At 45.8% G+C, this 9,667-nt stretch overlaps 1 protein-coding gene across 1 annotated transcript in view; it reads right to left on the bottom strand.

Annotated features, from left to right (window-relative positions):
• Positions 1–9,390, bottom strand: part of TMEM38B (transmembrane protein 38B) — a 27,628-nt gene extending 18,238 nt beyond the window's left edge. Inside the window, exon 1 of the mRNA XM_025202675.1 lies at positions 9,342–9,390. The gene's annotated coding sequence lies outside the window, so the exon portion shown is untranslated. The remainder of the gene's footprint in view (positions 1–9,341) is intronic.
• Between the last annotated feature and the right edge of the window lie 277 nt (positions 9,391–9,667).

Genomic DNA, 9,667 nt, shown 5'->3' with positions numbered 1-9,667 from the left:
TTCAAAACATTGACAAGATGAATGAATTAATGTGCAGCCATTTGAAACAATTTTTCAGAGACAGATCTTGGCACTTGTCTATTTGTTTTGTGAAGGCAGCACAAGAAACATGGTAGTGCTGTTTTCGTAAAACCAGAGCTCATCATCAACACAATATCAATGATGGAAAAAAAATGACATTGAAATCTTGAACATCAATATGGACAACATCTCAATAACATCCATTTACAAGCTCCCAGGAAGCATTTTGCCTTTGTGCGCCCAAGAAACCCAGACCTTGAAAAAGCATGCATGATCATCAGTGACTTTAATAGCCATAGTAATCTGACAGATTACAGCAAAAAGAACGAGAATGACAATTTGTTCAAGATGTGGGCCAAGGCATACCACCCAAGCCTGATCCATGACTAGGAGCTACCTGGGTCTTTGACTAGCTCCCAATGGAGATGAAGCTATAATCCTCACTTTTGTTTATAGCAATATAGAAGTTATGTGCAAAAAAGACGTGTTGGAACCCATTCCCCAAATACAGCACGGACCAGTTGCTATCAGTGTCACAGCAGCCATAACTCCAAATATAGTACCAATATGTAGATGCTTCAGTTTTAAGAAAGCAGACTGGAAAGGTTTTTCTGAAGACGTTAAAAATCACACATCCAACCAGGTCTCAGGTAGCTAGACCTCTTTGTGAACGCACTGTGCAAAACTTCCAAGAGGAATATAACTCCAGGATGCAGAACTGAGTATCCACCAGGGCTTAACTCCCATACTAGCAGCTGAATACAAAAAATACCAGCAAATGTTTCAAAGATATCCTCTCAGGTGACACTACTGCAGCAGGGACAGCCCTAACTAACACATTCCAAGAAAGGCAATGGAAAGAACTGATCAAAGGAATAGATATGACCCACACTAGGAGGAAAGTATGGTTAACCATTTGCAAGCTGAGTAAAAGCTGACCCAAAGGAAGTACAGCAACACCACAACATCAGAGCCAACCAGGTTGCTCACCAATTTCTGCTCAACAGCAAAGTTTTAAACAGCCTAAAATGCAGATTAGACAGCAAACTGATCTGGCGGAAAATCATTTTAGCATGCCCTACACAATGAATTAACTTGATGCCAGAATAAATCATCTGAAGAACAGCAAACAGCTTGGACACAGCAACATATGTGTGGAGCTGCTCAAACATTTGGTCCCGCAACAAAGTTACGGGTATTATGCCTTTTTAACAATTGCTCATCAACCCTCAGAATACCTAAATTATGGGAACAGGCCTGTGTAACAGATTTATTAAGACCAGGGAAGGATGCCTCTGGCCCGAGAACTTTAGACTAGCGTAACTTCTGTGCCATCTTTATAAGCTTTACGAATGCCTTATTCTCAACTGCGTTTCACCTCCTATTGAACATCTAATACCAGAACAACCGGATTTAGACCAGACAAGTCCTGCATCAGCCAAATACTAAACATCACCCATCATATAGAAAATGGATTTGAAAAGGGAATGATTAGAGGTGCTGTGTTTGTAGACCTGTAGACAACATACATGTTCATCCACCAAGATGTGCTTGCCAAAGTCTACAATATGACACAAGACTATCACCTGGTTAGTGCAGGTCACCCGATCTCTTTTGGAGAATAGAATTATGCAAGAAACGAAGCCGCTGAAGACAACAATGAAGTGGACTCCCACAGGATAGCATGCTAGCACTGACTCCTTTTTATCCTATATACCAACAACCAATTCGTACAGAGTAATGCGAGGAGCTTCATATGTGCTGGTGATCTATACATCATATCGCAAAAGAAGGACTTTGCCACCGTCAACAACAGACTAATATGCGCACTGAGCAATCTCTCATATCACTACAATAAGAACCAGCTTTATGCCAACCCAGCCAAGATGCAGGTAACAAATTTTCACTTATGTCACAGAGAAGTCAATTTTAGTGGAAATTAAATATCATCTGGGATGGAATCCCACTGAGTAATCATCCCAACCCTGCATACTTGGGGTTTACATTGGACCGAACACTTACATTCAAAGCACAGGTAGAGAAAATGAAAGGGAAAGTCAGTGCCTGCAACAATGTACTTCAAAAGCTGGTCACCTCAAAGTGGGAGCAAACCCAACTACATTTTGAACCCTGCTATTCCTTTATATTACTCCACTGCAGAGTATGCATGTCCAGTATGGGAACGATCAATTCATGCCAAGAAAACAGACCCAGTTCTAAATGACAGCTGTCATGAAATAATAGGATATCTAAAGACAACACCAAAGGATAGCCTAAGCTTATCGACTAGCATTCCACCACCTGATATCAGAAGTTAGTGAGCCAAAAAGAAAGGTCACAGCGGATGGAAGACCCCAGGCATCATATACTATGCTCAAACAGAAGTAACTAAATGGCTTAAAATGAGAGAGTTTTGTGACTGGTGTCACGCCATTGGACATGATGGCCAATACAGGTGACTGAAGTTATGGAACAAAAGATTATGTGCAATCAGGTATTCTGAAAGGGATGTGGAACCCCAGAAGGACCTTCCAGCAGTGGCAATGCCCAAATCACATGCGCATGCAAACTGCAAGATCAAAAATAAACATGATAAAATAGGTCTACTCTAATAATATGAATATATGCGAGTGCGGTGAAGTGCAGACTATGAAGCACATGCTCATTTGCGGACTCCTTAATAAGACCTATATGAAGGAAGACCTTGCTGCAGCATGGAAAGAGCCCCTCACTTATGTGTGTTTTTCTAGAATCATCTAGTTTATAACAAAGACATGAGAAGAAGGTAAACTGCAATGTATTTCAGGAAACAGTGTTAATATTCCACAATCTGGGGTTGATAAATTAAGAGTTTAAATTACTTATCTGCCACCACAGCACACGACTGAAGGTATAAACTTTCAGGCTCCTATGTCCATACTGCAAAGCTAAATCACACGGCTGATTAGCAGGGAACCTGGTTTTCTGTTTAAAAATCCAAAATTCTCTGATGAAATTCAAAATTTTCTGATTAAAAAACCCAAAAATCTGCATTTTTCCGCAATTAAAATGAAACACCACTATGTTGATATACCACTTAAAAGTGAAACACCACTTATTGATATATTTACAATCTGAAAGCAATTTAGAAACCTACTGCTGCCTCAATCATTATAATAAAATAAACTCTAAATACTTATATATTTTGGAGTTTGATTTTGGTTTTTTTTATCACAGCAAATCAGGGCAAGGGGGACCTCACCTTGGCAGCCAGGAAGTTATGGCTCCCTCTCACACAGCGCTCCCTCCCATACCAGGTCCTGCCTGCTGGGCTGTGAAGGCAACTCCTGCCTGGAGCTGGTCCAGCCAGGCTGCCATGCCCCACTGTGGGTGCAGAAATCTGGCGTGGGGGGGGCAGTGTTTGCGTTCCCTTCCCACCCCTCCGACACTTTGCCTATGCTCCCCACCCCCACAGACTTACCTGGAGGGAGCTGTGGGAGCTGCTATCCACCACAATGCTATTCACCGCCATGCATGTGGCGCCCCACTTCCCCCAACCCCAAGCAGCTCCTTGAAGGCTGAAACTGCCAGCCTGCAAAAGGAAACCTGCAGTTTCCCACATTTTTCCTGTTTAAAGAAGAAAATCTGTGTTTTTCCACAGCAAACAGAAAACCCAGATCCCTGCTGATTAGCACTCAGGCTCTGAACATCTTAGTGAGGAATCCTTGCTGAAGATGCACCTGAGTAACTGTGTCCTCACTGATCCTTTTGAGACATCTTACAGTTTTGAGTCAAGAAAATCTACACTTCTCTTGCAAATTAACTGTGTCAGTTGCACGAGGACTTGTCTGTCCTTTAACAGAAACTGGGGGAAGGAAGCAATATTACTATCAGTACATAACTGTTTTAGTCTGCATTACTCACTGAAGAACAGGTTGGGTTTAGCACAAATTAAGTCAGAGCCTGTGTTCTACTTACACCCTTAGCCAGGTCAGCTAGCCAAGGCTCAGAACACCTCCAAATCCATGTCAGAGGATTTGGTTTGGATTATGGCAGGAGGTTATTGCTAAAACCCTTGTAAGAGTCCATGTTAAACAGTGTTAGAAATAACCAGTGGCAATCCTAAAACCATTTGTTAGATCCTCAAGAAGGATAATAGACTTAGTGCTGGTATGCAAGTGACAGGAAAGGACAGAAAGGTATCTGGTTAAAAAGGACAAACGAGTATATCAAGATAAGCAAAATATGGATGGATGTGCTAAGTCTCCAACACAGGAAAGTGTTACTTTTTTCTTTTTTAAAGTATTCCAGTATAAGGCACAGCTATGACAAGCTTTGGTTTAAATGACTTTAACTCTAAGGCTAAATACAGACATTCAAAAAGTCCAAGCCTGAATCAATTCAATCTTTGCAAGTTAGTCTAACCCATGTGGACTGAACCGAGAAGCAAGTGGATAAACATTCACTTGTGATTCTGGAAATGCAGCCACACGCCTGCAGTGGTCCAGGCTAGAAGCTGGGGAGTGCTAGAGCAAGCCCTCCCTTCCTTTCGGCAGTGGCCAAAACACTGAAGGGAAGCTGACAGAGGGGACGGGGGAAGAAGAAGGGGGAAGCAGCCCCTCGCTGCTCAAGCGGCAGGGTATGTGGCCAGACACTGGCCCCAGCAGCAGCCTGAGGCAAAGGCAGAGGCGGTTTAATCCCCCTACTCCCTCTCCTCTCCCACTAGCATGGGACCCCAGACAGGGTCTGCCAGGCAGTGGCACAGCAGTCCCTGTCAGGCATTTCCAGCCACTCGAGGAGCAGGGGGTATGGCCAGCCCTGGCAGCAGCTTAAGGCAAAGTGCATGAGGAAGGGGGTGTTTAATCCCCACTCCTTCCTCTCTCCCATGGCGAGTGGGGGGAAATGCTTGACAAGGGCTGCAGCATCCCTGCCTGGCAGACCCCAGCCGGGGTCCCACACTGGGGGGTGGGGGGGATTCATTCCCTCTCCCTCCCCCTCTTTGCCTCAGGCTGCCACCAGGGCTGGTCACACCCCTGCTGCTTGAGTGATGAGGTGGGAAGGAAATGCCTACCCCACCAGGCCGACTGGGCTGCATCCCCAGCCAGGTTTCCCACCCTCACTCCCTTATCAGCCAGCCCTCACTGCTACAGCTAGAGAGCAGAGGGGCAGGGCCAACCCTGATCTGTTAGAGCAGAGAGCACAGCATAACCCAGCCCAGGGCTGTAAACCATTTTGGGATGCTGAGGGACTGTGACTTAACCTGAAACAGGAAGGGGTGTGGGACAGACGTTCCATAAACCGGTTTGAACTAAATCAGTTAAGTTTGATACTACATTCATTCAGGTATATCTTAAGCCAGTTTTGACCATTTTGCAACTGGTATTTGTGCACTGAACTTCTGTTCTGTTACAGGCCTAAACCAGTTTCTAACCATTTAAACTGGTTTGTGTGTAATTTCTGCCCCTAGCCTAAGAGTCGTTCCCAATCCTCTCCCCCATTTTTGCACTAAAGCTAAGGAAATTCATCCCCTGAAACTTCAAACAAACACTAGAACTACTTGACCATAAATCTTATGGTTTCACTCATATTCTTGCCTTCTCCTCTACTTTGTAGTAAATAGGAAACATACATTTAAAGCCCTTCTCCAGACTCTAACATTTTTCATAAGTGACTGCACACCTTTGCAGGAATATGCTTCAGGATTGCCTTCCATGCAATTCCACTGACTCAGGTATGAGCAGTCTGCTGAAAGGGGAGACTGATATTATGGAGCAAGCCATGAAAGCTCACTCAGAACAACCTAACTCTATCTGGGTATATGGGACAATAAGAAAGGTATATGTGTTTCTTTGAAGGAGGGAGTTGGGAGATAAATCTCATTATCAAAGGCAACATATGCTCTTCTATACACACCCTTTAAAATGGAGTATTTACTTTCTGAAATTATGTTATTTTACATGTGGTTTTGTAGCTGCAAAAATATCAGCCACCTATTGTGAACTCCTATACAAAAGCCAACTTTGCATAAATGCAGACAGGCACCAGTCTTCAAATCTGAACACAAGACTATTTGCAATACGTATTAAATCTTGACATCAGTTTCTCAATAACGTAATTACTAATGTTAAAAAGAAAAAAAAAAAAAAAATCAGATATCTGATCAAGTTAATTACTTCCTATTAACATTGCCCCTAGCATTAAAATTTACACTTAATTAAATTTAACTGTACACTTGACAGGGCTAACCAAGAAGATAACAGTCTGAGAGAACTACCAGGTTTGCTTAATGGCACAAGTTAAGTATATAAAGTATTACCACTACTAGTAGTAAAGAGTCCAGGACTCGCTGATCTTGTCCACATTTGGGACAAGTACAGATAGTCAAAAGCCCGAGGCTGAATTGTTTCAATCTTTGCAGGTTAATCTAAAAACTGTGTAGATTGAGCCAATAAGCAAGTGAACAGATGTTCAGTTTTGATTCTGCAAACAGACATGCCTGCAGTGGCCCAGGCCAGAAGCTGGGGGTGCACTACAGCAACTCCCCCTGCTCTGCTGGAGCAGACAATTTGGGCTAAGGCTAGCCTGCCCACCCTGCGCGGGGGGTGGGGGGTGTTGCAAGGGAGGTGCTGCAAGGGAGGTGCAAAACATCCTCCTTGAATCTGGAGGGCTCTCAGGAGCAATAACTCAGACATTCACTACTGCTAGAGTACTATAGTGTGGAACCAGACTAAAGGAGGGCTCCTACTTGAGCCCATCCACAGAAGCTGTCCCTTGTGGGCCTGGATAGTAAAAAAAGGAAAAGCCATCAGCTTGCAACTGTTTTGTCATGCCTCCAGACTTTTCTTAGTCATCTTTCAGGCAAGCAAAGCAGATATCAACTAAATGTCAGCACATAACCAACCTGCTCTCAACGACACAAGCCAGCCAAGTTTGGGACTCTACCAAGCTATCAAATGTGAAAGTAACATGCACTTAATCCTGTACCGGCCCTGCAATGTTATGTTTAGCATTATTACAAATATCTTGGCACTAAACACTAACAGTTTGCAAGTTCATGTTTGGAAGGTTTTTTTGTTAGAGCCAAAACAGACAAGCAGTGAGCTAAAGACTGGATGTAGCTTTAGCACTGCTGCCTATATTATGGGAAGGACAAAACTGAATGTTTGGCTTCTGGAAGATTGTAACTTGTAATATAAACAAATCACTGTTTATATTTAGCTTCTGAAGCATCCACTAAAGCTATGGAGACACCATGCAACCATGAAGACCATGATTAGGCCAGAGCCAACTGGATCGGTAAATTCTGTAGTTTGGAGGTAAAGATAAGTTTTTTAAAGTTGTGTTCCACCACTGCTTAAGTGTGGGATCTCAACGTTTTCCAGTAGACTGTTCTTAGAGCACCCACCTCTGCCCTGCACACAAATCTGGGGGTCATGGGTCCCCCTGCCACCCTTAGGAGTGCGCACAGGATTGGGGAGCCAGCCCCCACCCCACCTGAGCCCACAGTGGGCAGCCCCACCACGGGCTCCACTCCAGCAGTGCTGCCTGCAGGGAGGGGGGAAGCCAGGCTCTGTGCTCCGCTCTGCTGCATTTGCCACCACTTCCAGCGGGTGGGCAGCTGGGGCTTGGGCCCTGCTGGGGGGAGGGGAGGGGTGGCAGGGGGCTGCAGACCTGGGTCCCTAGCCCTGTAGTCCTGCCAGCTGAGGGCCCCCTCCGGCTGGGCTGGGGGTGCATGGGACTATAGGTGGGGGGCAAGGGGCACCAGCAGGGCCAGGGGGGTTGTGGGGTGAAGAGAGAGCAAGGAGAACCAGGAGGGCCAGGGGGCTGTAGGAGTGAAGGTCACCAGCAGGGCCCAGGGGGCTGTGAGTGGGGAGTGAGGGGTACCCACAGAGCTGGGTGGCTGTAGGGGGGACGGGGGAGAGCATGGGGCCTGGACCTGCATTTTATGAGCTAAGGGGGTAGGGGGAGCTCTGATTTTCCTTGATAAAAAAAACCCAAAATCAAATCTCAAAATGCATAAGTATTTAGAATTTATTTTATTATAGTGATTGAGCCAATGGTAGGCTTCCAAATTGCTTTAAAAATGTAAATGTTTCAATAAAGTATTGTGTTCAGTTGATACTTATATATGGATTTTGGGGGTTATCAGAGAATTTGTGATTTTTTTTATCAAAGAAAATCAGGATCTGTGGTGATAAGTCACATGTTTAGCTTACATACCCAACAGAAAACTAAAAATCTAAATCTAAATTAAATAATTTTGCAACCATTTGAAATCACTATTTCCTACATCAGCAGCATAAACAGCTGCAAATCTTGTGTCCCACCCTCTTCCTAAAAAACACAGCACCAGATTAAATCAAGATCCCATGCCAAAAATCTACACCTCCTCAAAATGTTACCACATCTAATTACCACAGAAAACGAGAACTATATATTCCCCACAAAATCATAGGAAAAAGTAGAAGGGACCTCAGAAGATCATCTAATCCAACTTCCTGGTCAATGCAGGATCATCCCTATGTAATGTCCAACTCAGGTGAGCTGTTGGGCAACAAGTGGCTATGTCACGGAGGCAATGTGTAACAGGGGGGGGCTTCTCAGGGCCAACTTTCTTGTGGCCTGATAACCACCTGCCTTCTCACTCACCACGCCTTGTTGTTAATTAATTAATTGATGTTAATTAAGCAGGAGGCTGCCCATTTCTTGCCCCAATGCCAGGGGGCACTATCTGCAGCTCCGTTCCTCCCCTACACTGCAGCCCAAGCCTCGCAGATGGCATCCAGCTATTATTAATATCACCGGCCCCACACCAGGCCCCAGAATCCTGCTCTTTGAACCCCACTTGGATCCCTCCATTCAGCCAGCCTATTCTACCTTCATTCCCAACTGCATAGCTCCCTGAGCTGCTTCCCCCTTACGGGTGTGGTCCCCCGGGACCTTTGGCTCACTGGCCCTGGCCCACCTCCAGGCCAGCTGGTACCCCAGGCCCCCAGCTCTGGGCATCCCTCATGGTGGGCCCCTGGCCCTTCGACCCTTCTGGTCCTGGCCCCAGCTTGGACCAGTCAGGAGATGTCAAAACAGATTTGAGTCTATGGCCCTACTCTCTCCCTGTGGTCCACCTTCCAGACCCTACAAGGGGGTAACCTACCCGGTTGTGGGAGCTGGGGGTTAAGGCGCCCCGACCTGCCTTTCACCGGGGTGGTAACTGACCTGGCATTTCCTGGGGGCTCCAGTGCCACTGAGAGCCCTACCAGGCCACCCACTCCCAGCAGGGTGCAGTTTTAGGTCATGCCCAGGACCAGGCACCTCCTGACCATCCCCTACAGTTCCTCCCTTACCTCCAGTTGATACCAGCAGCCCTGCAGCCAGGCAATGTTGTTGCCTCTCTCCAGCAGCAAAATGCCCTGGTTATATGGGCCGCCCCCATCAGGCACCTGCCGGCTGCTGGCTTCAGGCCCTTAAAGTGGCAGGCACAAACAGTGCCCTGCCACACAGTGGCATCAAATCCTTCACCACTGAAAAAGTGACACCAGAAACCATGGGCTTCTTGCTATGGCTGACAGAGCCACTGTGTCAGCACCAACCAAGCAGCAACCAACAAAGAAGCTAATGCTGCTACCACAATTTAACCACTCACAACTCACCAGTTTGACAGCCCTGGTTT

The sequence above is a fragment of the Alligator sinensis genome, unplaced genomic scaffold, assembly GCF_000455745.1.
Source record: "Alligator sinensis unplaced genomic scaffold, ASM45574v1 scaffold560_1, whole genome shotgun sequence".
NCBI lineage: Eukaryota > Metazoa > Chordata > Crocodylia > Alligatoridae > Alligator > Alligator sinensis.
Note: the sequence above shows the minus strand (reverse complement) of the source record. Positions and strands in the feature narration are given on the sequence as shown.